This window comes from Ptychodera flava, unplaced genomic scaffold, assembly GCF_041260155.1.
Source record: "Ptychodera flava strain L36383 unplaced genomic scaffold, AS_Pfla_20210202 Scaffold_115__1_contigs__length_218440_pilon, whole genome shotgun sequence".
NCBI classification, from domain to species: Eukaryota; Metazoa; Hemichordata; class Enteropneusta; family Ptychoderidae; genus Ptychodera; species Ptychodera flava.
This window is the reverse complement of record NW_027248297.1, coordinates 37234-53267: the sequence shown is the minus strand read 5'-3', so window position 1 is coordinate 53267 and position 16034 is coordinate 37234. Positions and strand designations below refer to the sequence as shown.

The 16034-nt window shown below is 36.5% G+C and overlaps 1 long non-coding RNA gene across 1 annotated transcript; it reads right to left on the bottom strand.

Moving 5' to 3' along the window:
• Positions 1 to 690: 690 nt before the first annotated feature.
• Positions 691 to 3368, bottom strand: LOC139126658 (uncharacterized). The gene is made up of 4 exons (XR_011550676.1): positions 3315 to 3368; positions 1922 to 2021; positions 1351 to 1439; positions 691 to 803 (listed from the first exon to the last, which is right to left on the bottom strand). It is a non-coding gene; the product is annotated as an uncharacterized lncRNA (long non-coding RNA).
• Positions 3369 to 16034: the final 12666 nt, after the last annotated feature.

The following is a 16034-nucleotide window of genomic DNA, read 5'->3' as shown; positions in this document are numbered from 1 at the left end:
GAATACGCTGCCACTTTCTTTGGGTCGTGGTTAGACACACCGACTCTCAACCAAAGCACTTTGCGCGAAAATCTGAAAAAGGGTATGTCATTATAAAGGTATTAAGTACATTCCCCTGTTGGTGCATTCGTATTTCCAATGTCATCATACGATGGAATCTTTACAGAATATGAAATGTCCTGTAGGTCTGATTTGATCATATATGGCATGTAATTGCATGCAAAATCATTCAAAACATTGTCTAAAGTTGCAGTATATGGCATAAGCAATGTATCTGATAACATAAGAAAACCTACCATCAATACAGCCATGAATAGCCAATCCATAGGGAGACAATTTATCATATCCGTCTGCAAAATCACAAGGAAGGGAAAGAAGTTGTCGTTGAAGAAGGACTCGCACTTGAAACTGAAAAGAGTATACTTGACTTTATATCTGATACAAATTGATGGCTCCACATCTCTGGCCTTATCATAACCAATCGTGATCGTGGAGCATAGGGACCAGAGATAAATAGCCCATTGTGTTCTGCAACCCACTTGTCTGTAAAATACATTTATGCTAATTTGACCTTGTGAAACTTGTAGGAGTCTAAGCCACGACCATTCTTATAAATAAAGTATACACACCAGTGTATGGAGATGGCTAACTACAGGCTGCCAATATGTTAATGCATAAACGTACCAATGTGCCACACATAATTTGGGCCTTTGCATCTGTACTGTCGGCGAATAAGGCGGTGACGGCGACGATCCTTGACTCTGGCTGGGTCAACTATTCTTAGAATATCTCGTACAAGGTGTCTAAAAGGTAAGAATTTCCTAGCAACTCTGTGAATTATGCAAAGTTGTAACGATGAAACTGTGGCCTTATAATGAAATGGAGGGCATCTTTAAAACTTCTGAAATAAAATTTTATGCTGATTAGGATAGTAACTGCAAATCAGGGTATTATGACTTATGACCCTTCCCTCATAATTGTTGAATGCATAATTTCTAATGGAGAAAAAATGTGGTCATGAACTAAAACTTTATATTGGGTTGGTAGCATATTATGTTTAGTACTTTGTTCCTAAATTTACACGATAATTCGCAAGCAATCCTAAATTTGCAGCAATGTACAGTCTGGCACTTACAACCTAAGAGAAAATATGAAGTCTGCAAAACAAAAATATGATGTTCATGTTCAGCTGTCAATATTTTTGTAGCTGCATGTGCACCTGTATTGCGTTGATTATGGATTTCCGGTGGTACTGTAATGTGCACAAATGTAATGACCGCCATTGTAAACATAAGTCTAATTATTGACATAAAGCAGTGTACACTGTACAAGCAGTAGTAGTTAGTTCACCTTGTCACTTTCAAATGATGTTTTGTTCGTAGTATTGCGAGCATCTCGTTGGCACCCACAATGCAAGCAGATCCAGTATTGAGTTCAACCTGTAAACATAGGAACAGCATGACTGATGTTATGTACATAGAAGCATTGTAATTCCACATCATAACTTTTTGTGCCATATGTTATAATGCACCTTTAAATCTTCAAAGGTGTTGCATATTTGTCCCGTCCATATCAACAACAAAGTGAATTCATCTGAGTCTAAATTTAACATGCTATAAGCGGGCATATTAGAAACAATTTGCAAAGCAGTGGTTTCCTGGAAAAATATGTAAATAGTGTAGGTGAAAGCTGGAGCAATATCCCAATTGTAGTAAATCATGTTATTAATTTAGGTTATCTTTACATCTTTGAAGGCTACCAAAATCCCATTCTCCAGATGCTTAAACCACATCCTAGATTACCCAATCCATAAGTATACAATGAGACAGTCCTTTAGCTTTCATCAGGCTTCCTAATGCATAATATTGTATGTAACTGTATTGTACCATAATCTGTTGAGGATACAGTCCGCAACACTTACCAGTATAGCACATAATATGTCGTCAAACGGGGACAAAGCTCTAGGCCCTCTACGATAAAGGTCAAGCCGTGACAATACTTTCCTCTTGAAATATGAAAACCTAACGTTAATGAAAAAATACCGCAATTATACAGTGTCGCTCAAATTTGATCAGAATTGGTACATACCAGTGTGGGTTAACAAAGATCAACAATAAATGTTGTTTCTATCTGTTCAGCGCAGGAAAATTCTACGTTGATGTAATGACAATGATTTCTGCACAGTACAACCAGAAAAACAACAAGAAATATTTAAACCAGAAAAACAAGAATGACAAAAGTAATGAAGGTCTGAAATTTTAGGTACTGGAGGTCAACTTTAGCAACATGCATAGCTGAAGAGCAGTTAGCCCCTCTTAGTTTGACCATAGACGCTCTTCCTCCCCTCTACTGACGGTCTTCCTCCCCTCTACTGTCTATGGTTTGGAGAGTTCTGTTAATATGTAACAGTTCATAAACAACTCCCCTCTACTGACGGTCTTCCTCCCCTCTACTGTCTATGGTTTGGGAAGTTGTGTTAATATGTAACAGTTCATAAACAACTCCCCTCTACTGAAGGTCTTCCTCCCCTCTACTGTCTATGGTTTGGGCAGTTCTGTTAATATGTAACAGTTCATAAACAATGACAGGAAATGACTCAAGATAAGTGGAGTTTGCCTGTCACTCCTGCACACATGCAGAAATTCCCTTTTTCTTACCTCATTTGCACATTTTTGACAATTGTATGTTCATTTGAACAAATTCACATCTCAACCCCTACATCTACCTGTACACCAAATACTGAGATGGTAGCTTTGGCGGTATGGGAGCCTTTGTGTGTGACGGACATACATCCGCACATACCCACAAATATACAGACATCGACGCCACTCAGACTCATCATATAAGCTCTTTTGGTATTTATATATAAAACCAAATATGAGCTAAAAATGTATGATATCTACAATAAGTCTTTAAAAATCAACAAAGCTATTTTAAAACAAAATTCAACATTGATGCTTGTTAAATGACAACAGAAATTTTCAACATGTAAATCTTTACACAAGAACAGTATCACAGACAAATGACAACACTAAAAGCAGCAGTAATGCTCGAGAGATATCTCTGAATATTGATGATTGGCATTGAAGTCTGTCCGATATATATGGCAACAAAACTGCAATACTTCATACAATACGTATAGTTGGCCCCAATGACTTGGCCGTACCAAGGCTAAATTATCACTGTCACATAATCTCTAAAATTTGAATAACAAAAATTAAACCAAACTTAGTCAAGTTCCAAGAAACACACAGGCAAGTAAAAACCAAAGATGTTTCCAAAAATGCAATAAAAAAGTTTCATAGAGAGCCTACCTCAACGAAAAGCCATGATACTTCACCATCAAGTAATATATCAATTTCTGTGAATATCCATATGAAAAATACAATTTTTTTGATCTTCTTCGTCTATATTTCAGGGAAAAATTGAAACAAAATATATGAAACTGTGAAATGCAAGTAACATGTGCACATCAACCATTCTATTCTTCACCCCTTCCCGCATCCATGGTTCAGCCCTATTTCCATTTTATTGTATCGTGCATGTATTTCGGTAAACATTGAAATGTTACCGTAAGATGTACAACCCCACCCTCACCCTGATGTACGCTACAATGAGTTAGCATTATCCGTACCAGGGGGAAGTATAATGAACGCACAATGTCCTGGAGCCGTCACAATCGGAAAAGATCGTGTATTAAAAATAAACCAACAATTTAATCAGTCTTTGCGTAGAGCAAAGACTGATTCAATTCTACACCCAACTGGCGCCTCTGGCTGAGCAGTTTGCTAGAGCAATGGAAGGTGTACCCGGTACTCTGCACACATCGAACATCCCTACACAACGTAATTAAAACAACACTTATTCATATCAAAGCATTTTTTCCGCCTTAAATAATTAGTTCCCCCATAGTGTGTTTGAGTACTGAGGGTGGAGAGCTTCCCCTCCCACGGGCGCCCTTGTCTTCATCATTATACTATTGGTGTCATATCCCGGGTGTCATAAAATGGCAGGTCAGTCAATCAATTTATAAACACAATGGTAGGATGTCTTACCTTCTGTAATCATATTGACGCCTCGACACCGTCATAAATATCGAAAAGCGAAGAAAGGCAGGCCTGTTGAGTGACTCACGTGACTGAGTGTAATGTCATCTGGAGAAAAACCATGGGCGCTTCCCCAATATTCTGATGACGCACGGTCAAAGTTCATGGGTCAGCTAACTAATGAGAATATAGGTCAAACGATTGAATTGTTTTCTATGTTCAAATTTATTCCACATTTTTATACCTCAGGTATCGTGCACAGTACCTAAAGGTTTCATATAACCCACAAATGTTAATGTATTCACATAATCTGAGATTTTTCACATTTGTATACTATTAAATTGTGTTCAAGCCGAAGGCATTCCACTCAATCAATGCAAACAAACCGTCACCTGATTACTGGTTTCATCTAGTGACAGTTTGCTTGAAATATGATAATCCTCTTTCTCCCAAGTTGTATTTTATTTCTATAGTTTGTCTATGGAGCATGGTAGAACGAGGATTAATTTTATAGAACATGGTTGCGCCTCAATAGTTTGACCTTTGAACAGCCAAGGCCATATCAGGCGGTATCATGGTCGACCGGTCCGTTCTCCATTCACACTCAAAGTGCACGGGGTCAACTATAAACCACTGAGATTAGACCATAATGATTGTATTGGGGTTTTCAGCAAATTTGTGCTCTGGAAATTTTTATATTTTGGGTATCGTTCACAGTGTTTAAAGTTTCACATAACCCACAACCGTATATGTAGGCTACTATCACTCAGTAATAATCCGTGTTTGTCACTCAATTATTTGTGATAGTGTACATGTGTTCAAGTGATCCCTATACCACATTGTGAGACAGTGTTTACAGATTCTAATCATTCACGAATGTCAGTGGGCGTCGATGCGTTGCAAAAATATGTCATGTCACCCTGTACTAGATGTTTCAAGTTATTTATAAGCAGAGGCTTCATAAAATCGTTTCAGTTTGACAACTTGACCATCAGTGTGGACTCTCCTTGGCCACACTTAAAATAACATACACCGTAAACGAGGACACAATTGCGTGGAATACGTGTTCAGTGTTAAGTAATATAATAAAGACTCGTTTTACTTGGCTTGCTCCAAATCTGTGGGCATATAAATATAAAATAAACAGTACATTCAAGGGGGAAAAGGAAACTGAAAAGCCAAGCGACGGGGTGAGTCTATCTTTTCCAACAAAAAATCTATAGCAACTGCAAGCGACTTGTGACCGTAGAAAAGGCCCGGCACAGTCTTACTCTACTATTTATAAAAGAAGAACGTACTAACTTAGTTTGTCGTCGCACCGAAAGTACTCTCCATTTGCATATTCTTTTTTTTCCGCACCAGAACATAGTCCTCATTTGCATCTTAGTTTTTTCCGCACAAGGTCTTGATCAGCATACTGTTTTGTCGCATCAGAACGAACTAGTTTTTTTGCGCACTGCACAAACTGCTCATTTGCATATCGTTTTTTTTTCCGCACCAGAACTGACTCCTCATTTGCATACTACTTTTTTTCCGCACCAGAACTGACTCCTCATTTGCATACTACTTTTTTTCCGCACCAGAACTGCTGACTCCTCATTTGCATACTACTTTTTTTCCGCACCAGAACTGACTCCTCATTTGCATACTACTTTTTTTCCGCACCAGAACTGCTGACTCCTCATTTGCATACTACTTTTTTTCCGCACCAGAACTGACTCCTCATTTGCATATTACTTTTTTCCGCACAACGATCGCTGGCAAGCTTGTTTTGTCGAACCAGAACGAACTAGTTTGTCGCACCGCAGGTACTCAGTAATTGTTTTTCCGCACCATAACAATTGCATATGATATTTTTTCCGCATCATCCGTGTTTGCAACAGACAGTGTGCAACCACAGTAGAGTTTGTCGTAGCATTAACTTGTAGTTTTTTCCACAACGTCTGTACGTTGTAAGTTTTGTCCACACCGCAATGCGAGTATATGAAGTTTCCGTACCGGTTTCTATAGGTTTCATATTAACAGCGTCTACTGGTAATGAGCGAGTAGAGATTTTGCGACGGCAAAAGACGATAAGATTTCGCGATGGCAGTTCAGTGCGGAATCGTTATCATAGAGTTTCTGCGTCCGTATGTTGATTATGAGCAGCAAGAGATTTCGCGTCCGCAGGAGCTTTTGTTTTTCCGCAATCGCAGTTAGGAATTCGCCGCCAACGTTATCATTCGACATCTCACTAAGTGCCTCATAGATTGTTACCGCTGCGGGCAGTGTTAATTCAGGTCAGGTTGCTTGGTGTTAGAAATGTCGTCGCTGACTGATATTTTGTTGTCGCAACATAATGTTGTTTGAGTTGTTGTTGTCGCCTTTGAAGTTGATGGCGCCGTTAAAAGTTATGTTGTAGCCGGATGATATTTTTTTGTATATTTCGACGGAAAACTTTTTTGTTTTCTACCTATGTATTTTCAATGGGGAAAGAGTTTTCACCGAGGGGTCCCCAACGGCTTTCCATAGTTTTCACTGAAGCGAAGTACTTAGATATGATGTGAGATTTTGATCGACAGAACTTTGTAAGCACAGACTCAGTTATTGGATAATTTAATTTTTGTAAGCTACCCTTTCCTCTGTAAAGTTTCACTCGATTCAGAATATCCACAAAGTACCCATGAGAAGAAAAATTACAGTTAAACATATCTCCTAGAAATTGACACAGTTGTTGCTGCATTTCGTCAACGTAATCTGCGCTATCAATATGGACGTTTTTACGAAAGATCATTTTGAACATCATATGTCCCGGTTCTCCGAGATAGAAAACATCTTCTCGTAGAGAAAAGAGCCTTGCAGTCGCGGAAGAAGCTGAAGACATGCGCCCCATTATCAGCAAACGTGTCTTGACGTCACTGGGAGTCACGCCAGTTGTTTTAGACGATGCACCATTTTTTAAGCTCTTTGAAGTGCCAGAGGCTGCCATAGATAACCTTTTGCCGTCAAAAGTCGCTCCGGTTTGTTTTTGGAATGGACTTGGAGATGGAAATGGCGGTAGTTGACAGGTTTGTGGCGCACCATGAATCTTTTCTCCGAGCTTGTTCCAAATTGATATGTAGTATTGCGAAATAATCATCACAATCGTTGCCAGTAAACAGACGCCGATAAATTGTCGAACTGTATTTTACATAGAAAAGCGAAAAAAATTGGCAAAACATTAAATTATTACACTTTCAAGACATTTTTAAGTCACGAGAAATACATTCTGTCCTTTTGCTTCACAATTACCAGTTTTTTGTGTTTCTAAAGTATGTTCAGAATATTAGGGAATACATAATCCGAGATAAAAAAAGTTTTTTATAAATTGCTCGTTAAAACTGTACGCTAGTTTCTCAATGAGAAAATGAAAGAACGAAAAAAATCCGTATGCAGTCGACACGTGTAGTCGAACTCATACAATACCTAAAAAACGACGATAGAATTACATTTTTTATAGATTTCAATACAATTTAAAGAAGCAGTAGGCCAGTGATGCGTGGTCTGAGTGCCTCGATGCATTCTGCCGTAGAGTGTACATCTCCTATATTCAAAAGTTTCCAAAAGAGGAAATGGTGTCTCTTGAACCAAGGAATTCTAAAAGGTAATGAATTACCAGCAGTAGACATTCTGATGAATTTGATTGTAGTAACGATTTACCATCCACACCGCATAAATAGAACTTCCTTTCATCATGGGATGTAAGCCATACCAACTTTACTCTGCAAGGAGAATTATAATAAAAGGAATGCATACACACCTCCCATCTTCACAGCCGCCTATCACTTCTGCATGTGTCAACTTTCGTCACCGTTCAGTTGATAGACCCCTATAAATCCAATGTTCTTCGACCCCACATCTGGACCAACCATGTATCACATACTTAAATACCTTCCACTAGCTTGAAATATTGGTGGTCGAAGGTGTTTCAGAATCTCTGAAATTACACTTATTTGCATTTTCATTCAAATTTCAACCAAATGACGTGGAAGCTGAGACAGGTCGATCAGTCGTATGAATACACTGAGTGAAAATGACGTTTCCAAATCGGTACAAATTTTACAGCAACTTAGGAAATGGCTTAATTCACAACTAATTATTTTTATGTCAAGGGCCAAAAATAAAACAGTCTGAATGTAGAGAAAGGAGGAAACACAATGTTATCAATCTGTTGATTCATTGCATCGAGAGCTTACAGAAAAACGAAAGTTGACTTGTTGAAATACATCTATAAAATGTCCAGCGTGCCTGATTTTATGTAGAAAGTGAGTTTGAATGATTCCCTCTACAGGTAGAACAGATGCGAAGAAAACATTTAAGCGAAGGGCATATTTCACAACATTTGGAATATTTCAATATAATTTTGGCCAGGCACATTTAACCGAAAGGTATCCAAATGTATCATAAACGGGGTAGCAGTGTAAATATAATTCAACGCTTGACATAAAAGAGTATAACTTAAAAGGGAAAGCGATGAGCTTACATTTTCTGATTAATTCGATATTACTTCACCATCCAATTATCCCAAATTAGTTCCAATCGTGTTTTAGTTACCAAAAAAGCGATACAATATCAAATAAAATTCATCATGGCATCGACTTGTGCTTACTTCACGATGCATTCATATACTGTTGGTGCCATGATGGCAACTCTGTAACTCAATAACGTTACTCCACAGTTAAATCATAACACCACGTGTGAGGGCTTCGGGGTGAAATTGCAGTTTTCATATTTTAGTGGGTGTTTATAGTGAAGTGTCATATTTTTAGATTTATCTTGTGTCCAATTTATCACCTTTATATAGAAAGGAGCTTTGTGAGATTTGGGAAAAGTGAAAATCTTGAAATGAATGATATATAATGATGTTACTTTTTGTGTTTTTGCGATTAAACATTCATTCAAAGTTATTAACACTGTCGAGTTTCGATTGTCGTTACTCTCCTGTCTTAATGACGATAAACCTGTCGTAACAACGTACATTGAACTCTGACTTCCTCGGGATTATCTTTAATTCGATAAATATATGCATCTTCTCTGTAGTATATTTTAGTTGGTGTTTTTCGAATTTATAGCCAATGTATTGTAATACAGAATGTCATTTTACCATTTTGGTTACACTCATCATCAGATCAACGTACAGATGTTCTACCACGATTTAATTTTCGACCGTACTGTTCAATGGATTTACAGTTTTTCTACCTAAAACGCCAACGTGTTTTAAAGTAAAGCATACAGATTTTCAATGTCTTTATCGTGTGTGGCATAGTTGTGGTTGCATTTAATGGAGTGGCTCAAACCTGAATGTAGACCGCAGAATAATGACTATAACTCGACGTTTTGGGACAGTTATTAGTTTGTGTTTGCTCTGTTGCCTTACGTTATCATCGAAAGGCTCTGCGTAACTACCTCTGGTCGCAATGAAAGGAGTGATGTTCATTTTCAGATTTTGGGGGAGAACTTTTTCACTTTAGTTTGAATGTAGTGTTTTTTTTAACATTGACATTTCTAGAGTCCTCCCAGTCTCACATTTTGTCATTGAAAGTTCTTTTTCGGTGTTGGCTCTAAAATTTGATAAGTATCTTCTCACTGTGCCAACATTGAGATTTTATAAAAAATAGTATATTTTTTATAGTTTGACGAATATGTATTGCTTATGAATAAATGACTATCATTTATATTGATACAGTGATCATACCTTCATTAGGAGATCCGTAATGTTTTCCATGAAATGTATTTACTTGGCTTATGGCATGAATATTGCAAACATTCTACTTGAAGGTTGAACTGCATGTTGCGAACACAGTCTTTTTCAAAGCTGACAATAAATTCCCCTCATACTGTATATTTTCAAAAAGCAGAGACTCTAAAGTTTAGTGTGGTGGCAGTAGTTCACTCGAAGGATGAAGTGGGTGTATATTTGGGATAAAACAACTGAATTTTGGTATCAATGATAAAAATTAATGTAAGTCAAAAACTTTACGCTATTTTCTGAAATGTAATATGTCACTTGAAAGAAGATTATATGTAGGAAAAATGATTATTTTATTTTGCATTATCTATCCTCATTCTAAAATGACAAAGGTTGAAAAGACCGACACTCAAAAAAGAGATTAAAATCATGATTAGCAAAACTAAAATGCCTCTTCTTCAAAATGTAAGAACTTTATCGCCAAAACTATTTTTGTAATATACTGTTTAGGGAACACAATGTGAAAATTTCAGAAAATTTAACCCTGCCAGAGTGGAGTTAAATTTTTGGGACATTTGAAATTGGGAGGAAAAAGAAGCCAAGAAATTGGGTGATTTGCATACATTTGCATATATTAATACTTCTTTATCACACAACTTACGACTGATTGACCAGCTAAAAGGTTAACCCAAACAATATTTTGATATTTGGTTAACATATTAATTAAAATTGAACGAATATTTGCAAAAGAGTAATTTTAGAGCAAAATACGCTTTGTAAGATGCAGCGCCCCCTTAAGTCGATAGTTGCTTTTTATATTGAAGACCAAATATGCGAGACTTTCACAGTTATGTCATAATTTCTGTCATTACTAATGTTACATCTTTTTTACACTTGTAAAGGTGGATGTTGTTGTGTGCTTGGCATGACAACATAAGAAATCATGAAGTGGTAAATTAATCAGTGCAGATATTACATGCCTATCCCGTGAAATGAATAGAAACAATGCGGAAAAAACAACACTGCTAAGTTCAATAACTCAATACAATAAACTCCGTTGTTTTAAGCGTCTTCTTTGAATTAAAACAAAGACGTCAGATGGGAGGCTTTTTAAGCTACAGTTTGCCTAGCAATTTCTCGCGAATGTACATGAAAATTCTAGGACATATCAATGGTGACATAGCTGTATAGGATACACGTTTACTAAACGTTGTAGCAACTGAGAGTGAACTTAAAAATTGATGGATATAAGTGGATATTGTATGAAGGCGCAGACACTTTGCCTTACAGCAATGTTCATCCTTACTGTAATATGATTTAAAATTTTGTACTAGTTTTTCACTAATTTCTGATCAAATATTTTGAATGCATTCAATGTGCCTTATGAATTCTGTGGTTAGAGGGATGTTTCCGTTATTAAAACGCCATCTCTCGGTTTTTATTTGCAATTTATACTGTACAAAAACACCTTGAATAAGAAAGGGCCCCCTTGCTCTGCTTTTTTTTTCTAACCAAGGTTGCTGTAGTTGTTTTCATTGAACTGCTATGTTGAGCAAAACGCGATTCCGATTGAACATGTTCCTATTATGATATCCATCTAATGATGTTTTAATAAATGGTAATTCTGAAGACTACTGCTATTCCAGCGAAATCGACGGTAATTGTGATTGGTGGTCAAACTTGTAGCTGCATGTACCTTTTTGACTGATTACTTTAACCGTTGAGGTCGCCTTTGTATTCCTACAACTTAAATGCCGTAGGCGTTAGTCTACCATATAAGCTCTCAATTCGAGTATCTATGATTTAACGTCCTTTGTTAAGATTAACACTTGGTTTCCTCAATAGAGGGTAAGAAATTATGTTCTGGATACGTTATGGTTTGTTGCTATTATGAGATGGACAAGTTGCTGTTTATATTGTCTTTGCGTGTATGCCGTACAATTCGTGTTTATCCAGACTTAAAGGAATATAGACAGGCAAAACTATTTTACCATATTTCACCGATTGTACTATGGTCAGGAATATTTTAAATTTCTTACGTCGGCGGTAGGACTTCTTTGTTAATGATACGTGTAGTATCATGACTTAATTGAAGATTATAATATGTCGTCGTTGTAAAACCAAGATCATGAGGCTCTCCATCCATGACTAAGGCTATCAGCACGCATTTTGAAACAAAAAAGGGTTATGTTTAACCGGGTAGTAGCTCAGCAAAGTAAGCTTGAACACAGCAGAAATTATTTTACTATCCTTTCAATAAAAATAAAGCACGTCATTGCGTATTTCACGGACCTTGGGCCTCGAACCTACAGCCTGTTAAATAATTTAAATCTTTAGAACTTTCCCTGATGACTCTACGACATTATGAATTCCACTGCCGATGAAGAAAGATTCAACCTTTTACAAGCATAATGTAATCAATTAATATCATAAAACCAAAACATGCAACAGCACAGCAATTGTCTTAGTGATGATAGCTTCAGTTTAAATGAAAACGTTTATTACATATGTCTAATAAACCCGTTATTGAAACTTATCTTTAGCAAACGCCGTAACCTCTGGCCAAGGCCCCACATCACCGGTGGTGATGTAATGCTCTGGATAGCTGCAACCATTGATGAAAATAAATAATACCGAACTGGTGTATTTTTGGGATTAAAATGGGCCAGGAAATTGGTGACTGTTTCATGAAAAGCTGCGACTGTGGAATACATCATGTAAGCCACAAAATGATGGTAAATATACTAAGACACATGTCAAACTTTTTACCTTTACAGTAAACACGATTGGAACGATTTGGGATAATTGGATCTTCATATTTTTTAAATTTCTCAAAAGTGTTAGGTGACTTATAGCTGAATGTTGCAATATTACAAATTACTCATAAAAACAGATGTGTGACTTAAAAAGAGAAGCAGACGAGCTTACATTTGAAGATTAACCCGACATCTTACTATCCAGTTATCCTGAATTAGTTCCAATCGTGTTAGTAACTAACCTGCTCGTACCTGCGATAAAGCTGTAAAGGTGAGATACATAGATTGGGTTACAAAATTGGTGACCAATAAACTTTCGCATAAAATATGTTTACTTAAAATGGTTAACATATTCATATCTGTGAAATAAATGAATTGGGTCACAAAGTCGGTGACCAATTAACAGTCTTCCAAAAATTCACCTACATAGGAAACTGTTTAACCTTTTGGCGGCTCAAACGCGCCACAAGAAACACCTTGAGTCGGCCGCAAAAGAACAAAGTTGAGTACATCACCTCGAATGGGACAAGTTAGTGCAGCCCGGCGAACTGTGACCTGTCTAAATCACAAGGGTGACTTACACGATGTTGAGCAAATTCGCTAAATTATCTGTACCACATTGCTGTTTGGTATATCTAATTCCTCATGTACTTGATTCGAAATTTATTTCCAAATTTTTTTGTCGGATGAATGTTACCATAATGAAGTCATTGAATGTACATTGGTATCGATGAATACATTGGAACGTACAACGAGCAAGATTTCTTATTTTCATCTGTTTTTCCTGTTAATTTAAATATCCTGTATTGTTCACAATACATGGAAGTATACGTTAGCATACAGATACAGAGGAAATTCACTCGTTTTGTCTTATATACTTAAACAAGGCGTATTACATTATTTTATGATTGAACTTCATGGAATTCCTTTGTTCGAATAAACACGTGCCCATCAATGAACGTTGATGGTCAGCGCGTCGCTATACCTTTCTTCAATTTTTTGTCGAAAACTTAACTCTAAATCTATCTTAAACTCGTCAACGATTTAATTTTACATATACAGCTCGCCAAATTGCCGAATAAGAATAATAATATATTTTTAGATCTTCACTATGCTGAAGAATTAGAAAATGCATGGTTTCCAGAACAACAAGTGAACATATTTAAAAGGCTATAGTGAATGTCCCTTTCCACAAATGTTATCGTAGAAACATATATTAACAGAGCGACGACGTGGTGCTTAGTTTTATTCTAGTATTAAATATACAGCAATAAATGTAACCATGGCGATACCGATTGAATAAAAAATGATGTAGTGGTACATCCATCCCTTGTGTGGGAAGTACATCAGATTATTATATCAAGAGTTAACGATGGCTACCATGGCTGCACAAAATTTTAATAAAATGGTATCCAAACTGTTGTATTAATACTTCATGTATGATGAGCATATCAGTGGGAATGCTTAGAAATTATATACCAGATGTGAACTAACTGTGCTTACGTGTTTTACAACAGTACTCTTCACAGAACAATCAGATATCTGTTACATCACTATATGTATGTCTTATCAATTTCGCATAGTACTCTCAGAATTTAATCACTAATTACAAAACTTTATTTAATATGCAAATTAGCTGTTGTTAGCTTGATACTGCTCAATGCTTCATGGGAAAACTAGATATCCATCAGATCAACATTTGTAGCACGTTTCGTTTTTTTTAATGCTGTAATTTTAGAGTAATATAACTAATTACAAAGTTCATTGACTATGCAAACAAGCCCTTAACTAACTTGACACTATTCAATGTTTCATAGCACAATTAAATATTATTCAGATCAATGTCTCTAGCAAGTTTCATCAAATTTAATGCTGTAATTTTTAGTAATATCACTAATTCCAAAGTTCATTAAATATGCAAATGAACCCTTAATTATCTCCACACAACTAAATGCTTTACACCACAATCAGATATCTGTCGGATCAGTATCTGCAGCAGATTCCATCACATTTGGTGCAGTTATTTCGGAGTTATATGAATAATTACAAAACTTCATAAAATATGCAAATGAGCTATTTATTAACTTGACACTGCCAAATGCTTGTCAGTACAATTAGATATTTATCAGATCAATATCTGTACCAGATTTCACTGACTTGAGTGCCGTAATTTCAGAGTTATATACCTAATTACAAAGTTCATTTAATATGCAAATGTACGGGTAAACTTAAAGTAGTAGTGCGCTTTGAAAGCGAAAGACTGAAACGCTTGCTCAAAATTTCTTTAAAGAATCTGGCAATCATACTCTTTAAAAATCAAGAATACAAATCTGGGGGTCACGGTGCAAATTTTGTACTTGAGAAACAAATAACCAAATATTTACCGATTTTTTAAAATTCAAATTGGCCGTAATCCCTGTGTTACCTCGGTCTGGAAAAATACAATTTTCGAATTTCGAAAAACTAATCCGGTGAATTTTTTTTAGACCAAGAGCTTTAAAATGAATCCAACAAGTTGTATATCAGAAAAGAATTGTAAAAGTTTGAGACTCTGAATATCTAATTCCCGAGGCGCATCTTCCTTAAATATACAACTGACATCTTGGGCTTCTCCCAAGAGCACTGCCTCCATGGCCAGGTTCATTGACATCTGGAGATAATACGCCAATCCTGTTAACTAACACAAAGCTAACAAGTCATAGAATGTGCATTCTGTATCTATTGACGATCATACAATAATTGTTGTTTTTGTTTGCTGATTATCACTGTTAAATTGGCAGTTCAAATACCGAATAAGTTTGTCAAATCTTTCTTGGACAGTAACTCTAAGACGGGTATGGCTATACATGTCAACAATGACACAGCTGAAGATTGGAGCCAGTCAGGGGAATATAAAATAATATCCCGAAAAAAGTATAAACACTCATAAATGTCGTTCTTAAATGATGTTCGTATTAACCACTACTATGTTACAAATTTTAAAGTATATTTCCTCCTAACATGTCCGTTCAGCGCGTTTGAATGAGTTTAACACTTCTTCAGAAACGCTCATTTCATTGGCAATAATCAACGTCAGTTTTACAGATATTAAAGGGTCATTTCGGCGTTCCCATTCACGTTGATGATGTGTGCATTACAAATATCGTTAGGCACCTAAGGGCCCTTGCTAGGGATTTTTTTCTATCACAGAAAGATGTCTCTGTCATTGACTTGTTTAGAATGCCGGGCCATTCTCACTAAAGCGTGTTGAACAGAACAGAACATATTAATGGAAATGAAATGAAAATATTCCTTCTATGATATGACAGCGCCTCAAAAGTCATTCTGGTAACCAGTACAAGGCAGCATCACCAAAGATGATTGTCACTACTGTATTTTAAAAGTGACGCTGAATGTACCAGTGTCATTGTGTCACTTTTGTTTTGGCTGTAGACTGTAGTGATACTACCCCAATACTGCATTTCATCTGAAAGTAGCCTGTATTTGTAATACCCTAATGCTCCAACTATCAGTAAAAGTTTTAGG